Source organism: Myotis nattereri (genome assembly GCF_964212035.1).
Source record: "Myotis nattereri genome assembly, chromosome: 3".
NCBI lineage: Eukaryota > Metazoa > Chordata > Mammalia > Chiroptera > Vespertilionidae > Myotis > Myotis nattereri.
The window spans coordinates 9,510,037-9,529,090 of NC_138077.1; the positions used below are offsets into that span (position 1 = coordinate 9,510,037).

The 19,054-nt window shown below is 48.3% G+C and overlaps 1 protein-coding gene across 3 annotated transcripts in view; it reads left to right on the forward strand.

Moving 5' to 3' along the window:
- Positions 1-10,311: 10,311 nt before the first annotated feature.
- The window catches only part of PCBP3 (poly(rC) binding protein 3), a 223,080-nt gene continuing 214,337 nt past the window's right edge, over positions 10,312-19,054 (forward strand). For 2 of the 3 annotated variants that reach the window (XM_081087534.1, XM_081087535.1), the window contains exon 1: positions 10,312-10,539. The gene's annotated coding sequence lies outside the window, so the exon portion shown is untranslated. The remainder of the gene's footprint in view (positions 10,540-19,054) is intronic. The other variant, XM_081087533.1, reaches the window with a different exon arrangement.

Consider the following 19,054-nt stretch of genomic DNA (forward strand, 5'->3'; position numbering starts at 1 on the left):
TAGAGATTTTTTTAAAATATATTTTTTATTGATTTCAGAGAGGAAGGGAGAAGGAGAGAGAGATAGAAACATCAATGATGAGAGAGAATCATCAATTGGTTGCCTCCTGCATGCCCCACAGTGGGGACTGAGTCTGCAACCTGGGCATGTGCCCTGACAGGGAATTGAACTGTGACCTCCTGGTTCATAGGTCAATGCTCAACCACTAAGCCAGGCCAAGTTTTAACCTCTGCACCTCAGAATGTGGAGACAGGGTCTTTAAGGAGGTGATTCAGGTAAAATGAGGTCACTAGAGTGGACCTAACCCAGCAGGGACTGGTATCCTTATAAGAAGAGGAGATTAGGACACAGACACATGCAGAGGGACAACCATGTGAGAACACATGGAGCAACACTGTCTATACACCAAGGAGAGAGGCCTCAGGGGCAACCAGCCTGTGACACCGTGATCTCGGACTTCCAGCTTCCAGCTCTAGGAGTCTGTTGCTTGAGTCACCCCGTCTGTGGTACTTCGTTATGGCAGCCCCAGAAAACTACAGTACTACAGTTTCCGTTCTGGAAAACTCTCAGTTATTCTCTCTTTGAACATTGCCTCCTTCTTATTCTCTCCTGACTGCGTAAGTTGGATAGTCTTATTCTATTTCTCATATCTCTTCATGGCCCGTATTTTAAGTAATTTTTAGTCTTTCTGTGATGTTTTTCTGGATGATATTCTCATCTCTACATTCTAGTTTGTTGAGTCTTGTTTCCACCATGCATCATGTATTTAGCCTCTCCCCGAGTTTTTTATTTTTATAATTATATTTTTCATTTCTAGAATTTCTAAATGATCTGCTTCTTTAAAAATTTTGTTTTTTTCTTTGTTCATGTTGCTTTTGATCTTATTATTATTTCCATTCTCTAATTTATCTTTAGTTCTGGAGGATACAAGTGCTATTGCTTCTTACAGCTGTTGACTCTCTCATGCTGTTTCTGCCCCTTGTGCAGCTTGAATATTTCATTGTAGGCTCATCTAGGTTGTAGAAGTGTCTTTACAGAGAAATATATGCTTTCTTCTTCCCAGGCACCAAGGATTTAAATCACTTAGACAAGTTTTTATTTTAGTTTCTTAGCTGGAGATCGATATACCAAGAATGAGTAGAAATTTAGACCTCACACTGTCACATGTCATTTGCTCAGAGTTTTTATTTTGGGGGGAAGTCTTTTTCTTTTGCTATAGATCTGCTAATTTCATAGTGCGATGGGTAGAATTTTTCTAGTGTTTTTTCATGGGGGAGGAGGGAGCTTCAGGGCCCCGGTGTTGTACAGGAGGCTGCTATTCCCCCTCATTCAGGCCTATGGCCGTCTCTCTCATCTGACCTGTGCATTAAAGCCCAAGCTGCCACCACTGCAGGGTCTGCCTCTGTTCCTGCCCCTGAGGACTGCTCCAGCATCAGCTCCTGTGATAACTTGTGGCTTTGACTTATCACTTATTTTGAATAACATAAAAGTTCTTTCTTCCTTTTAACCAGGCTATGTAGTTAAAATTGCTATTATTGTTCTTGTCTATTCTTAGCCCAGTTTCCCTACAAAATAGAGCCTGAGGCAGTTTTATGTACTGACATTTTCCTGGGAGTGTGATCCCAGAGGAGTGAGGGAGGAGGGGGCTGAGGCTGGAAGACAGGAAAAAAAGTATCAGGGAGGTTACCATGCATCACAGGCAGATACCTATGTCTTCAGAGAGGCCACCTGGAGCCTCTGGAACTCTGACCTGTCTGAGCAGGGAAAGGAAGAGGGTGTTAGCTCTTATGTACGGCTCACTAGTCAGTTTGCCTCAACAGGTGTTTACTCTCTTTTACTTTCAGGTTACACATGCGTGAGAGGTATCAGATCTTGATGTACTTCACTCCTCAGAGGCAACAAGAATGTTCCAAGAAGGCAGGCAAGAGGCCTCCATCATGAACTTGGGAAAGGTGCCATTGGGTGTTTACCCATGGTATGAAGGACTGGCAACAGCCATCCTAGTAGATCCAATCATGTGTACTGGGTACAGTGGCAACAATAGCAACCCAGCTCTGTGACTACAGAAGCAAGGCCAGTATTACCAGGGCTGAGCTGGCCAGACAGCAAGGCAACTGCACCAACCCTGAGTGATCCGCAAATGGAATCCATACAGTGCATCCCTCGCAATCACCTGAGTGCAGATGCTCTTACATTTTTTCTCGTGGTCCCTGCTGCTGCAACTGTGTCAGCACTGAAACTGGTACTGACCAGTCATCTCCTTTCTCCACCCCTTTCTAGATCAGTCTCCCTCAGCCTGAACTTTGCAATTCTGAGTTGTTTGCTCTAAGGAATCAAGCCCTTGGTTGCCTTGCCTTTGCTGGATCATGGCTGCTGCAACTCCCCATTTCTTTTTTTTCTTTTTTTTAAAAAAATATATTTTATTGATTTTTCACAGAGAGGAAGGGAGAGAGATAGAAAGTTAGAAACATCGATGAGAGAGAAACATCGATCAGCTGCCTCCTGCAGATCTCCCACTGGGGATGTGCCCGCAACCCAGGTACATGCCCTTGACCGGAATTGAACCTGGGACCTTTCAGTCCGCAGGCCGACGCTCTATCCACTGAGCCAAACCGGTTTCGGCCCCATATCTATTTATCACCCAGCACGGACACCAAGTGACCCAGTGAATCTGTCAGTTCCAGACTTCTTCCTTCCTGATTGCACTGAGTGGCAGCAAACCTAGCTCCTCCTGGGATTTGGGTCTGATTACCATCAGTACAATAAGTCCATTTTTGGCCTGCTTATCCAGTGGCATAAAACCCCAAAGTGGCCAAATGGTAGTTAGGCTTCCAGTCTAGTTGTAACTGACAGAAGCATTCCAACCCCTAACCAGCGAATCAGGACTTCTCACCCAGCGGAGCCCAAGACTGCAGCGACAGGACCACTAATCATGCAAGTGGTCCACCAAGAGTAATGTAAGAAGGGCAAAACCTGCTTCCGTGCCTTGGTTCCAGGAGCATGTATTCAAGGTACTAGGGACCCAGAGCCATTTACTGACTGCTGTTCCAGCACAAATCTATGTTCCAGAGGACAGTGTCTGAGTCCTGCAGGGTGCTGACCCAGAGCTGGCAGCTTAGCTGAGCCACTAACAAGCCTTGCCAGCATTCTTAGTGGATTGGCTGCTTCTAGGTAATGGGGCACATGATAACACCAGCAAACGCCATCGTAACGTGCCAATTTTCATGCCTTCTTTACTTTGAAATAGGTCTCGTGTAAGGCAATGTTGTGTGAAATAGCTTTGTTATCTAAAGCAGCATAACCAACCACGTAAAAACATAGTGACTTAAAACCATGACATTAGCCCGGCTGGCATGGCTCAGTGGTTGAGTGTTGACCTATGAACCAGGAGGTCACGGTTCGATTCCTGGTCAGGGCATATGACTGGGTGGCATGTGCCCTGACCAAGAATCAAACTGTGACCTCCTGGTTCATAGGTCAATGCTCAAACACTGAGCCATGCCAGCTGGGCTCATCATTGATGTTTCTATCTCTCTCTCCTTATCCCTTCCTCTCTGAAATCAATAAAAATATGTTTTAAAACCCCACACGACATTATTATCTCTAACCATTCTGGGGGTTGGCAGGTTAAGGGGAATGGTTCTCACTTTGGCCGCTCGTATGGTTGTAGTCATCTGGTGGCTGAGGCTGGAGCTATCTGAAGGCCTCTTCAGTGGGCTGAAATGGCTGGAATTGCTGGGGCTGCAGGAGTGGCTCTCTTTCCACTTAGCTTCTACATGGGACAATCTGGGTCTACCTCACAGCATGGCAGTCCCAGGGCAGCTGGACTTTCTTATATACTGGCTGGCTTCCCCTAGAGCAAGCATCTCAGGGAAGAAGAACTGGAAGCTATTTAAAGCCTAGCTGCAGAAACTGGTACATCACTCCTGTCATATTCTATTGGCCAAAGAACCCACCCAGTTTCAAGGAGAAGCATAAACTTCACCTTTTGATAGGAGGAATATCAAATAATTTGTGGCCATCTTTAATATTCCATAGCATGTCAATAAATTGGGAACTCTGTAAGTCATTGGATGGGGTGTTGGAAGACACATAGGACAAGGAAGAAAAGCCCATACAGAAGTACTGTATGTATCAACTGCTCTAAGGACAAACCACTCTCTCCTCCAAGGTCATCTGTCTTCCTCCAAGAAGTTAGCTGGCCTCCCTGAAGTATTGGCCATATCAGCATTGGTCTGTGCTGCTGGCAGGCTAGGTGCTCAGCAGTGGCAGTCATTAGATCAGACCTGATGAGGGGAAGGCCATGCTGTCGGAGCCATGTATGGCCATCATCCCTTTTATCATGGACACTCTGCTCATGGGACACTGGCATACGCAGGGGAATAGCTGAGCACATGGGCTGGCTGGCATCCATTGATGAGTCATCATGTCTACCTAGCTGTTTGGTCCTTCCTCTGACTGGGGTGTATCAATATAAGGCACAAAGATCTTCATGCACTGAGTCTTCTTTGGCAGGGCCGTCCACATGCCTCTTCCCCAAAATTTCTTTTTTCCCCCCCAATTTCTGATCTTGTTCCCTGTTCCTTACAGGTCCTTGATCCACAGCCCCAGCCATTTTGGTTGCTTGCCTTGGAGCCAGCAAATATCCTTAACTGTGACATTTATCACTCCATATAAATGGGCTAATTAAGTGTTGTGCTCACAGTTTTTCTACTAGGAGGATTGCCCTTCACCACCTTTAGAACCATCCAGAGGGTATCATGATGGGGCAGTAGTCCGTTTCTGCTGGCACCAACATATTGTGCTGACCCATCTATGTTTCAAGCTGGAATTTCTTCCTTGTCTATCAGTTACCAGAGAGAACCCCTATTAGGGGTATAAGTGGAGGAAGAGGCACTGGTGTGATGGAGGTAGGTGACATGGGGTCTAGACCACCAGGAACGTTCTTGTGCCTCAGATCCTGCTCAGACCCAATCCCCAATGCATTATTTCCATTATACGATGGTTTGTGACTGCACTCACCCTACTTATGACTCAGTGGATCTGATAATACCAAGCCCAGGCTCCTGGCAGCTGTATACTTGGAACTCAGGGATGTAAAAGTAGAGCTGCTTCCACCTCCGTCCTCGGTAGCTGACCTGGGACCCATGACAAAGATGGAAGAGGAGAGATACCTGGCTGACAAGAGCTGAGGATTCTCCCCTGCAGGTGAGAGCGACAGGGAGAGGGACTACTGTCTATGAGTGAGCGGGGTCGCCAAGCTAGGCACAAAGGAGGGACAGACCTGAGGTGTCAGGGTGTCAGGCATGGGGAGGGAGAGAACCTGCCTTTGCACTCTGCCCACTAGATTAATTTTTTAAAAGTATATTTTTATTGATTTCAAAGAGGAAGGGAGAGGGAGAGAGAGAGAGAAACATCAATGAGAGAGAATCATTGATCAGCTGCCTCTTGCATGCCCCCTACTAGGGATGGAGCCCTCAACACGGGTATGTGCCCTGACCCAAATCGAACTGTGACCTCCATGTTCATAGGTTGATGCTCAACCCCTGAGCCATACCAGCCCGGCCCACTAGATGAATTTTTTTGCTGCTGGCTCTGTCCAAAGGAATATGGGACCCTTGGCACTGCATCTTGGGGAGTTTTTGGCACAGCACATTTGAGACCTTCTGAGAATTTGCTTTGTAGCCTTGCCTTTGTTCATAGGTTTGCAAACTCCTTAGCTCCCTATGGCAGGGAGTGGGCGGGGAGGACACGGTAAGGGGGGGGGGGGCGGCTGTCATTGTGCCTGAGATGACCTGATTTGTGATTCCCTGCTTGTGATTCCCAGTTTGTGATCCCTGCTGTAGCAAAGGGGTTTTCCTCCTTAATTTACATGTTAGTGGCTTATTTATTAACATTTACATTCTCACATTTTCATTTGAAGTCTCTCATTGGAGGTCTTTGATGGCAGGAGTCAAAGACCAATAAAGTAGAAAGACAGTGTAATTGGGAACCAGTGACATAGATAGAACCCTAAGAAAATAGGGGTTTCAAGTAAATAAGGTGTGAAGGGTTGGGCCCAGCCTGTCCCCTCGCCCTCTTTCTATTACAAGCGTGTTCTAGTGAGATCTATGTGTTTAATCGTCTCCTCTGATACTGACTGGAGATGCTCGTTTGTGTTAACAGAAAAGTTTCACATGACCCGTGTGAAAACAGCAGCAAGTGAACAGGAGTCTGTTTGAGACCACTGGATATGTGTAGACAAAGCAGGGCACCCACAGTGCCCCCACATTCAGTCACACAACCTGGGGCCCAGTCTTCTTCCCGGTGTCAGAAGCCTTGCATTTCCCTCTTGGTCTTTATCTGCTGCCTCGAGTATAGAGAGGGAGGAAGGGAAGGAGGAAGGGGAGCGTCTCAAACAAAGTTCTCGCACTAGAGCCTTAATGGTGCCCCTGAGGCACATAGAGGACGGCTGGCATTTTTGGCTGCCACTCTCACCCGGCAAGTCTTCTGAAAATAGAAGGAAAGTCCGGATGACCCAAGTTACTGCTGCTACTGTGAGGTGCGAGCAGATGTGGTGGTGGTTCTCAGAGAGAAAAAAGATGGCAGTACCTCTCTTGTTTAAGCAAAATATTAGAAACCTTGCGTATTAAAGAAAAACAAAAGATAAAAGCGGGGCGGGACCCAGCGCATGCTGGAAACAGCCCAGAGCCTGATAAGTGCTTGCGGGTTTGGAGCTGGCTGGACCAGTTCTCTCCCTCCCTCCTTCTCTGTCCCCCCCCTCCCCCCCCGCCCCTCCCCCCCCCAATCTCCTTCTCTTTGTCTCTCTCTGCTTCTCTTTCTCTGTCTCTCACTTTCTCTGTCTCTGTGTCTCTCTCTCCTTCTGTTTCTGTCCTTCCTGTGCCTCTCTCTCCGACTGTGTCCATGCTCACTGCTTATTCTGCAGCCCATTTCTGGCAACACCATCACGTGAGCAGGCACCATAGCGGCCTGGTTGGCCCTGGCTTTGCTGTCTCTGGGACCTGCCCACAATTGCTTAGGAGGTGGGTTGGGGGCCATGGGAGGGGACCCATTGATTGCCCTGCCTAATAAAATTGCAAATGGATGCTTCCGCAACGAGGTAAGACAAGTCAGGTGCTGTCTTTTGGCTCTGATGTCACAGGGAGCAACTACCTGCTTCCTGATTTTCCCCGGCACCCAGCATCACGGCATCACCCTGGCTACCACAGAATCACCTCTGAGCTCAGCCTCCCCCAGGCAGCTTTTTGTGAGGACAGTGGTGGCAGTGCAGGGAGAAAGGGCAGGGTAGTGACACTTTAAGGATGGCCTGGGGGTGTGGTCCTACGAAGAGGGCTTTCTGCTTCACTGTTCTCTGAACGGAAAATGTACCCTTTCCCCTCATTTCCCAAACTGTGCCCTGTGTTTAGGCGAGCTGAGGCATGGTTGTGATGACGATGTGAGTTGTCACTGAGGCAGGCCCAGGGAGGTGGGAAGGAGGTGGGGGTGGGGAGAGTTCCTGCTGAAAGCCATCAGCTGCCCAGCTCTCCACAGAAGACCTCTCTCCATAGCAGAGGAGAAGGGGCCCCTGAAGCTGGGGGTGCTGGGTCCCGCATGCAAGGGCTCCTGGGGGAGATTACCACTGGGACAGTTTCTGGGAATATCTATTTCCCCTCTTACACCTCCCCCCCCCCCCCCGCTTTCTTGCCACCCGCCCTTTTAAGCCCTCTAACACCCCTCCAGATGCTCCAGCCTGTGATAACGTGGCCACCTCTGGCTCCCTGGTGGGGTGGATGTGTGTAACCATCAGGAAGGCCGAGCTATGAGGCTTCCCAGGGTTTGATCTGACATCATTCCAAGCAGATGATAATTATGTGGCTCCTTCCTTCCCCGCTCCCCGCACCCCGCAGCAGGGCACGATGGAGTTATTTATAAACACGGGCCCCTGGGTGCACTTCTCACGGGAGGGACCACAGTGACGACGGGCGAAAGCGCACGCACGGGGCTAACGCAGGGGAAACGCAGCGGCTCGGCGGCGGCGGCGGCGACCTGGAGGCGGTCGGTCCCGTTCGGGGGGCGGAGCCGAGCCCGGGCCAGCCCCGCCCTGCCCAGCTGCCAGGGCGTGCGGGCGGGGGCTGCTCCGGTCGGGGTCGGCGGTGGGGCTTTCAGAGATCTGCTAATTTATGATAATGTGCCCGCAGACACGGATTGTCTTGTGTGTCAAGGGCGGAGGCAGGAGATGAGCTGTTTTTTCCCTCCCAGGAACTGGAAATAATTGAAAGTTGTTAGGGTCCAACATGCTGTCCTGAAAACACTATCATTACTCTCCTAATGACTAACTGTGTCTTTCAGGAGGCGAGGAAGGCAGCTGAGAGGCCTCGGGCTCCCGGAGAGGATGGGGAAGTGGGCGGCTGGCAGCCTGTAATCTGGGCGGGGGCGGGGGGCGGCTGAGGGTGCTCTGCCCGTGCCCCCCCAACCCCCCGCCGTGCACTCTGGCCTTGGGAACAGGGTCTCCGGGTCCCTCTGGCCCCTTTGCCGGCAGAGTCCACTGAAACTGACAGCCACGAAACTGACAGCCACGAGGTCGGGACGCTGCAAATCCTTGCAACCTTGACCTCATGGTCCAAGTCCTGGGTGTGCTGCCATAATCCCTCCTTGTTTAATCCCAGTGTTTCTACTGTGGGCCAGCTAAGCAAGGCCTCTGCCTCCCTCTGCTGCGCCCCGCTCCTGCCCCCAGAGCACAGTTACTAGTAAACCCGCTCCCTGCTCTGAACATAACAGGTGCCACCCACACTGCGGGGGACACCCCTGCCCCCTGACCCTTCCGAGGAGGTCCTCATGGACTCTGCTGCTGCCGCCTTCCCAGGTGACCCCGTGCAGCCCCTTCTCGCCCTCCGGCCGGCGCCCTTCCTTTACTAAAGGTTGTCTTTGAACGACACAAGTGACACATGACGACGTGAGCACGCAGCTCTTCCCGACCTTCCTCATACCCACCGCCCTCTGGTGCGGACCCTCCGCCTCTCTGGGTGTCGCCCAGCCTTGCCTGCTTCTGGGTGCCAGGGGGGTCCCTTGTGTCCGGTAGTGAGGCTCTAGTGCCGGCTATTTCCAATGCTTCCACCAAAAACAGAGGTCATAATGGTGACCCCTGAGTGGGGTTGGCCTTCACCCCCCCGCAGAGCAGTAGGGTTCAGAGAGGAGAGGCCCGGGGAATGCCTGGTCTAGGGGACAAATGGTGCCAACGGGGTCCCGAGCTGGGACGCAGCCGTTCCCAGGCTCTTCCCCAGCTGTGCTCCGGTGGCCCGCTGACCCCTCTCCTTGCTCCGAGGAGGACTGAGCACCGTCCAGGACTCCGGGGTCCCCGCCCGGGTGGTCCCAGGGGTCCGAGGCCACCGCGATGCAGGGGATCGGGCTCGTGCAGTGGATGCTGCGCCGAGAGAAATAATCCTCGCGGAGAACAGGCCGCAATCCACAGACGGGGCACGAGGGTTCAGAGCCAACAGAACCGAGACACAACAGCAGAACCCAGCCCCGGAGTGTGGTGAACGGGTAACGGCACGAAGCCCCCGGACATGCTCTGTCCCGGACAGTCCAGCTTGGCAGCCGGCTTCGGTCTTCGTCCTTGGGCCACGTGCGAGCAGGCGTGCCGACCAGGCACCTGCGAACTTTCACGCGCAAGCCCACCTGCTCTGGCCCCGCGGGCAGACAGGCAGGCACACTGCGGGGCAAACGGAGTCCGCGGCGTGGGAGGAAGAGCGGGGCCCCTGCGCGGCGCCGGGGGAGGAGGAGGGTCCCTGCGGGGTCTCGGGGACCGGCCAGGAGGCCGGGAGGACTCTGCTTTCCGGACCGCCAAAGGCTCCCGGCCCACGGGAGAGGAGGGTCCAGGCCGCTGGCGGTGGGGATGCCCCGGCCACCTAGGCCACGCCCTAGCCAGGGCCCCGCCCCGGCCCCACCCCACCGAGGGGTTCCGCCCTTGCCCCGCCCCAGGCGCGGTCCGGGCTAGTAACTGGTCAGCGCAAGTTCCAGCTCCGCTCCCATGATAGCCCCGCCCCGGATCTGGACCCGCCCCCTTCCCGTGGGCCGCCCCCTGGACCAGTTTCGGCCAGTGACCGCCTCCTGTCCGCCCCAACTTTCTGTACCGCCCCCACCGCTATTGGTCCGGTTCAGCCCCCGCCCCCGCGACGCTGTAGGTTTCTTTCGGGGGAGCTTCACAAGCTCCAATTGGTCGCCCACTCGATGCTCCGTCGTTCGATTGGCCCGCGGCGCCCGCTTTCGCGGGACTCTGCTCTTGGGCTGGGGCGGGGCCAGCGGCGGCGCGCGGCGCGGGATTGGTTAGTCGCACAGAGGGGGCGGGCCCACGCCGCGCGCAGCACCGCGGCTGGAGCGCGAGGAACCGCTACCGCCGCCTCAGTCGCCTCAGTCGCCTCAGTGCCTCAATCTCTTCAGTCTCCTCAGACTTCTCAGACTCGGTCGCCTCAGGCTCCGCCGCACCGCCTGGATCACCCAGTCCCCAACCCCCGACCCGGGCCCGGCCCCCCGCCAGCCCGTCCGCGGGCACGCCCTCTGGTGAGTAAGTGGTCGCGGGCGGGGCCGGGGGCGGGGTCCACAGGTGGAGCTGGGGACCCGGCCGGGTGTTGGGGTCAGGGACAAGGGGTCAAACCCGGGTCGGGGTCTGGTCGGGGTCCGGGCCAGGCGGTGATTGGGAGGCCGTGGCCGGGGCGGCGACCTCCCGCGGCCGCCAACTTTGGGTGGGGGCGCACGTCTCGGGCCGACCAAGTCCCCGAGAGAGCGGAGGCCCCGCCCGGCCCGGCCAACTTGGGCGGCAGCTGCGGCGCCGGCGGGTGGGCCGGCGGGTGGATCGCGCCCCAGTAGTCCCTCTTCCCCGCGGCCCTCGGGGTTAGCGCCGCGCGGCCCACCTCTCTGAGGGGCCGGGGCTGCCCGGGGGCCGGGCGGGCGGTGGGTATTGGGACTTCGGGTGACGAGGTTCCGCCGGTCCCCTTGCCCCCTCGCCCCCAGAAGTTGTCGGCGAGACACCGCCCTCAGTAACGGCCGGATGGGCTCGCTTGTGGGTCAACAGCTGCCACGATTTTGTTCGTGAGGCTTAAGTTTCAAACGACCTAAACTTGCTCACATGTGACTGGAAAAGATTGGGGGGCAGCATCCCCCGCGCCCTGGGGGGCGGGACGAGGGAGCTGCCGCGGACGCGCGGGGACGGAGCGCCACGCGGGAGAGCCGGACCCGCGCGGTGCCCTCTGCGTCCCTCCCTCAGGCGCCGGCCGCCGCCCGCCCGGCAGCTGAGGTGTCTGCGTTGCTCCGGGGACCCCGGGTCAGAGCGAGGAGCAAGCAGGTTACCCGGAGGCAGTGCACGTTCCTCTTTTTTTCGGTCACTGTATTGTCTTCTCTTATTTGCGGGTACGTCAAAACGTGTTTCTTATTGTTCCCACAAGTGTTTTTTCCCTGGAAGTATTGTTCAGTGAAAGTTCATTTTTTTTTTTTTCTTTTTGCCTGGTGGCTTTTCTCAATGCTCTCTCCTGACTCTGAAGTATATTCCTCACAAAACACGTTTGAAAGTTAACAGAAAGTCCGATCTTAAATCTTGTGTGTAGGGTTTGGTTCTCTTCCTCCCGTCTCCCCTTCCAGGCAGCACGGGCTCCAGGGCCTGTTCGCCCTGCATGTCAGCGGACAGGACTCTCCGGGTTGATGAGGATTTATGGTGTGCGATTCACCAAGAGGAATACCAGGGCAAGTAGGCCTTGACCAGGTCTCTAGCTCGAGCCATTCTTTCTGGCACAGGCCCTCACACATCCTTCTGAAATTTAATTTGTTTTTAGGGGTGAGCTTTGCCCCTTTGCTGTTCTTTGAACTTGGCTTAGATGTGGGAACAAAAGGAGTGTGCAAGGCAGCTTTCCTATTGAAGATAGCTGATGGCCAGTCTCATGCACAGGAACAACTCATCTTTAAAATGTTTCAGAGAGGCCCATTTCGGTCCAAAGAGACGGAAGAACAGTGGCACTCTGCAGGGATTGTTGGCAAAATCCCTGCAGACCACATTGATCCTCACATTAGAGGAGCTGGAGAAGTTTTGGATGGTGTTTTCAGACGTGGACATCCGGGAAACCAAGGGGTCTTCAAATATAAATACAGTCACTGACCAACTGGTGTTGGGTTACTATTGTTTCCTCTTTGTATGTAGATGCTGCTGTTTATACACATGCAAGTTCGTTACTCGTATTTTAAAATTTGTATAACTTCATGTATTTTCTTAGTTAATACTCAATATTACAAAGTTGTGGAAAAGGTTTGATAGTAAAAGGAGTCTTTATAACTAAAAAGATTGGGTATCCTGTTTAGAATTCAGGGCTTTGTGACTAGTGTTGCCACAGGTGGTGCGATTACTGGTGATATTGGACCTCAGAATGTCACTTTTTCAGATGTCATTAATACTCAGGTTTAGAGAAAATATACAGCTTTATTGTTACTGTTTTTAAGTACTTATGAGAAAGTTTCAACACCTGTTCATTTTCTTAAATGTTTAAAAAGAAGCTATCTCTTTCTCTGCTGTTAGAGGGAGGAAGCTCTGAGCATGCTGCATTTATATTTGCAAAAGTCCCATGAGGTCCTTGTAACAATCTAGCCATTCAAGACTGGATGCAGTGTATCAGTTTCAGTAATTTCAGTTCCTTGACCTGTAGCCAATTTCTGGACTCATAGCCATGTGTCACAAAAATCTCAGGGCTCAACTGTAAAAATGATTACTGAATCAGATTTTGGTAGATAGAAGTTGTTCCCTTTGATGAAGAAGGTTGGTCCTTTGGGACATAACAAAGACTAATACCTGCTCATGTGTTAGAATCACCCCCAAACTTAAACATTAGAATTAATACTGTGTATTTGGGGTAAGGGGGAGGATGGGGGGCGGGGATTTGATATCTCTTAGCCCTGGTGACAAGGACTCTTACAGGCATAGTCGGATGTCACTGTCCATGGTGCTGAATATGTGCCATCTGTTTTTTTCATCTTCAACGTTTCCAGTGTGAGAGTGGTTTTTGGAGTATGTTTTAAAATGAATTTCAGAATTCACACTATTAAAGAAAAGTAGAACAGGGGAGTTTTATTGAACCTGAAAGGAAGCATGCATTTTAAAAACTCAAGCCATGTTATTGTCTCTTTTTTAAGTGGATAATTTCGCCAACTCAACAGTTACATTCCCTTGCTTAATCTCCTCCCCAGGTGGAAATTTTCTTGTTTACTATGGACATCAAGTAGCAAATCATTGAAATTAAATGAGACCCTGTTTGATTAACAACCACCCTCCTTAAAATGTACCTTTATTATAATATATACAGATATTTGTACATAGAGGAAATTTGTTCTTACCTAAACTGGATTGATTATTGCATACCTCACACTCACTGACATGGTGCTTCTCACCCTTCCTTGAGAGCGAAAGAGCCTTCTGAGTATGTGGTGGGGCCAGGCATCTCTGCTGTGTTGGAGCAACATCTACACTCTCTTCTATAATTTTGAGAAATCTTTGTAAATTATTTAGATAAATCCTTTGTTTCTCTTGAAATTGCTCCACGGGTTAGCAATAGAAAATAATGGATGTTATTTGTGGTACAGAGATTCTTCTACACAATAGTAATTAAATATCTCACTGTTTTAATGTACATTTCCTTGATTATTAGTGCATCTGAGAACTTCTTATCCATTTGGGTTTCCTCTTCTATATATTGTATTATATACTATTTGTCCATTTGTTGCCTGGGTTTTTTTTTTTTTTATAGCTTTTTAGAATTTCTTTATATCTTCTGGATTCTATTTGTGTCCTATTTTTATTTTTATCCTTTTAAAATGCTGCTTTGATGAACAGGTGCTTAATTTTAATGTCAAATTTATCAATTTTTCCTTATGGTTTGTGGTTATTAAGTCTTATTTAAAAATTATTTGTTACCACAAGGTCATAAGATGTCCTGTTCTTTTAAAATCTTTTTTGAATATTTGCTTTTAATATTCTACTCTGAACTTATTTTTTTGTGTGAGGTGTGACATAGAGGCATAATTTTAGAATTTTCCAGTACTTTTTATTTATTTATTTTTGTATATATTTTTTATTGTTGATAATATTACAGATGCCTCTCATTTACCCCCCCTCCTTTACTCCACTGCTCCCAGCCTCTATCCCTCCCTCCAGGTCTTCACCACCCCACAGTATTATTTATTGAGTACCATCCTTTCCCCAGTGACCTGCAATGCTATCTTTGAAAAATACCAGCTTTCATAAATGTGTGTATCTGTTTCTAATTTCTCCATGTAAATAATGATAATTTCATTTCTTCCTTCCTAGTCTTTAAATATTATTTTTTATTTTTTTAATCTTATTCCCTTTGTTTGGACCACTAGACAAAAGTTGTGATAAGGCTATCCTAATGTTGTTTTCAACTTTAAAGGGAGTGCTTTTAAAGCTTTAAATGTGGTTTGCTTTTTAAAATTTTTATAGATTCCTTATATTAGGTTAAGAATGGTCTCATCTACTAACAATTTGATTTAATGTTTTTTAAAAATCATTACTAGATTTTGAATTTTATCAAATAGTTTTCTGTACCTATTTAGATGATTTTATGTTATACTTTTCTTCTTTAAACTGTGACTGAGATGAAATCTTTTAATCTTTTAATTTCAAACCATCATTGATTTCTTGGGATGTATATTATCATGATGTACTGCAATTAATAATTATTATGCGATCCAATATGGTAATATTTCATATAGGATTTTGGTATATATATTCATTAGAAGCATTAACCAATAATAATTGTTTATTGCATTGCTCTTTTTTAGTTTGGTATCAAGGAGATACTTCATTATCTCTGTAATTGCTTCTGAGAAGGAGGGATTTTTGTTCCCTAGAAGTTTGGCAAATTGCTTCTTAAATGTCCTAGATCTGGGCCCCTTTAGAACATGGAGGTTCTTGTACCAGCAATTAATCACTTTATAAAGGCTGCTGGTTCATTCTGCTCACATTTTATTGGCCAGAAGGAGTCATTCTGGCCACACCTAGTTTCAAATGGGGCAGGGACTTGGAGTCTTCCATATCCTGGAAGTTTAGTGCAACTGGATACTGGTAAATATTAGTAATATTTACCACACTGTGGAGGCTAACTAATGTCAGTGTTGTAAAGTTAGCCAAAACTCACACAGTGTTCCTCACTAGGTCTTGTTTGTAGGTATTGCAAGTGTGTTGGTCATCCAGGGACCAATTAGAATGTGAAGTTAGATAGTGCATTGGTTTGTGTTCCTACTTATTCTCTTCAGAACCCATCTTGGGAATTCCTGCCTTTCTTCCTCTCCTCACAGAGGAGGAAAAATTTCCCTTTCTCATTCCTTCCCACTTATCTAAATCTTAACCATCCTTCAAGACTAGCACAGACCTGCTGAAATTCTCTGTTAACTGTGACCCATAGTGAATTCTCCCTTCAATTCTTAAAGTACTCTACTGCCTCAGCAATGTAGAGCGCAGGGTTCAGTGTGTTTAGGGGTGGTTGGTTGATCAGAAGAGTCTTCACATTCAAGTGCAAGCTTCCTCCCTTTGCTTGGGCTCTGTAGTGGGAGGTTACATATGGTGGAGAGGCTCTATGAAGATGGCCCCACCATGATCCTCACCTCTTAGTTTTCATGCCCTTGTGTAATCAGCTCCCATTGAAGTGGCACTTGTGACTTGCTTCCAACAGGATATAGCAAGAGTGATGACATGTCACTTTCATGATTATGTTACAGTAGGGGCCCAGTGCACGAATTTGTGCACCTTGAACTGTGGGCTGTGAGGCTGCTGTAGGTACAGGGGCGGGTCTTGGCCCATCCTCCATGCCTCCCCCCCAGCCCCTCCCGCTGTGGCCCCCGGTCCCCTGTCTACCAGCAGCCCTGCTCCCCACCACTGCCGCTCCCACGCACTGAGGGAGCTGACCCTGCTTGCACCTGCTGACGGCACAGAGCTATTAGGGCTGGCCCAAGCAGCAGGTGAGAGTGGCAGATGCTGCCCCAATCGCCCCTCTGGAGCAGGGGGAGGTGGAGAAGCCCTCAGGGGTGATCAGGGCTGGCAGCTGCCATTTGCACCCACTGATGGTGCTGAGTAATCAGGACCAGCTCTGGGCACTGGCAGCAGGTGTGAGCAGCGGCTCTGACACCAGCTGCAGGTGCGAGCGGGGCCAGCGCTGGCAGTGGGTGCAAGTGGTGACTCTGGCAGCGGGTGTGAGTGGGGCTGGCACTGGCAGCAGGTGTGTGAGTGTGAGTGCCAGGCAGGACCATGGCACGCAGGAGCAAAGAATTTTCAGTAACCACCAGAGGCTGGCCCCAATGACAGCAACTGGCGCCCTGCGTTGGTCTTGTGCCCTTGCTCACCTGCTCCACCATCCTGCCACGGCCAATGCACGCCATGTTCTACACACACCTCCTGGTGGTCAGTGTATGTCATAGTGACCGGTTGTTCAGTTGTTCTGGTTGTTCCGCCCTTCGGTCTATTTGCATGTTAGCCTTTTATTATATAGGATTATATACAATTCTTTCTTTTTTTTTTTTAAATATGTTTTATTGATTTTTTACAGAGAGGAAAGGAAGGGAGAGAGCTAGAGAGTTAGAAACATCGATGGGAGAGAAACATCGATCAGCCGCCTCCTGCACATCTCCCACTGGGGATGTGCCCGCAACCCAGGTACATGCCCTTGACCGGAATCGAACCTGGGACCCCTCAGTCCACAGGCCGACGCTCTATCCACTGAGCCAAACCGGTTTCAGCACAATTCTTTCTTGCTAGAAACTTATTTAGAGACTCTCTTTGCTGGCTTGAGTAAGTGGCCATGTTGGGGAAGCCCAAATGGCAAGAAACGCAGGTAGCCTCCAGGAGCGGAGGGCAGCCTGCAGGGACAGCCAGTAGGAAGCAGGGGTCCTCAGTCCTACAGCAAGGAAACATCTACCAGTGGATTGAGTGAGCTTAGAAGTGGATTCTCCTGCAGTTGAGCCTTCAGATGAGAACATGGCCCGGCCAACAGCTTGATTCAATCTTGTGAAACCCTAAACAAATGAATAGGTTAAGCCTGCTCAGGCTCCTGACCCACAGAAACTGGGATAATAAATGTGTATTGTCTTAAGTTACTAAGTTTGTGATAGTTTGTTATGCAGCTATAGAAAACCAATGTGTCAGATCTATACTGACCTCTCAGTTATCCTCAGTAGAAGTGGGTTTGGGTTAATAAAGGGTGTTTGACTGTATTTGAGGGAGTCTGTTTTTTATTATTTTTAAAAATACTTTTTATATTTATAAAATTAATACAAATGTTTTTGTAGAAAAATTGGAGCAAGTAGAAAGTATAAAGGACAAAATGGACATTGTCCATAATCTCCACAAAGATAGCCAATATTTTTTTCGACTTTTATGTATATATGGTATGCATTTCTCTAAAAGTGAAAAGTAATTCCATAATGTGTTTTATGAACAACTTTTTTACTTTGTATTATTAGTCACATTTCCTGTGTCATATTCTTTTAAAGTATGTTTTTGAATGAATGCATACTATTTCAATGGGTGTCCCAATTTATTGAACCACTTTCCTATAGCTGGACATTCATGATGCTTTAAAATATTTACCATCATAAATAATGCTTTGATAAATATTCTATACAAAAATCATTGTGTGTATCACCAATTATTTATGAAGGATAAAATTTTAAAGATAGAATTATTAGGTCAGAGCTTGTAAATGGTTTTAAACCTTTTGATACTTAACCATCCATCTTCCATTGTTTCTAAAAAAAATAATATAAAACTCAAATGTCTGTTTCTGTAACTCACCAGGTTGGGATAGGACAGACTATTGATTTTTGAGCATTTAGGTTTCTGTTTTCTTAACCCTGTTTGCAAAGTGCTTTTAAATTATTCATTAAAGTGCAGTATGGATTCTATTTATAGACATGTTTGTGTATGAGATTGCTCCCTTAATGTCTGGGCAAAAAGCCTATGAATTGCTATTATCACATCCCTATCTTTGTAAATCCTTTTCTACTCCTACTCACCCTTTCTTTGTTCTCAACCAGATAGACACACTGAGACACATAAAGTCCTGTAGCCTATGATTACTCAGATGAAATGGATATTTAGTGGCTAGCCCTTGTTCTTTTCTTCTTGCCATTCATTAAGTAGTTGACTTAGTAAATATTAGAGATCAACAGAATATTATTAATTCAAAAATATTTTTTTGATTCATAAAATGAGTGCTCATTTAGAAAATTTCTAAAGAGTATTATAAAAAAACAGAATAAAAATCTTTAATTCTACCACCCCTAGATGATTACTGTATAACATAACTTGTTCATTAGCTTATTCCTGTAATATATTGATTAGGTTCCAATGACTAATATTTTGTTTGGGATTTTTGCATCCAGACTGTGAGTGAAATTGGCCCATAATATTCTTTTCCTGTAGCTGTTCTCTCTCTAATTGGAGATGAATACTTAATTTGTTAATTTGCAGTTTTTCTCTTTGACTAATACGTATCTGCATTTAAGGTGATACATTTCCTTATAAATAATGCTTTAAGTGCATTATACAGAGTTTGATTGAGGTTGTTTCATTAGTTTACCAGATACTATACAGTACACTGAATTGTGTCCCCCTCAAAGTCTTATGTTGAAGTCCCAACCCCCAATGTGATTGTCCTTGGAGATGGGGCCATTAAGAGGTAATTAGGTTCAGATGAGATCATGAGTGTGAGGTCCTTATGATGGGGTTAGTGCAGGGGTGGGCAAACTTTTTGACTTGAGGGCCACAATGGGTTCTTAAACTGGACCAGAGGGCTGCAACAAAAGCATGGATGGAGTGTTTGTTTGAACTAATATAAATTCAAAGTAAACATCATTACATAAAAGGGTACGATCTTTTTTTTTTTTTTTTTAGTTTTATTCATTTCAAACAGGCCGGATCCGGCCCGTGAGCCATAGTTTGCCCACGGCTGCTGGGTTAGTGCCTTGTAAGAAGAGCCTGGATATTTCTCTCTCTCTCTCTCTCTCTCTCTCTCTCTCTCTCTCTCTC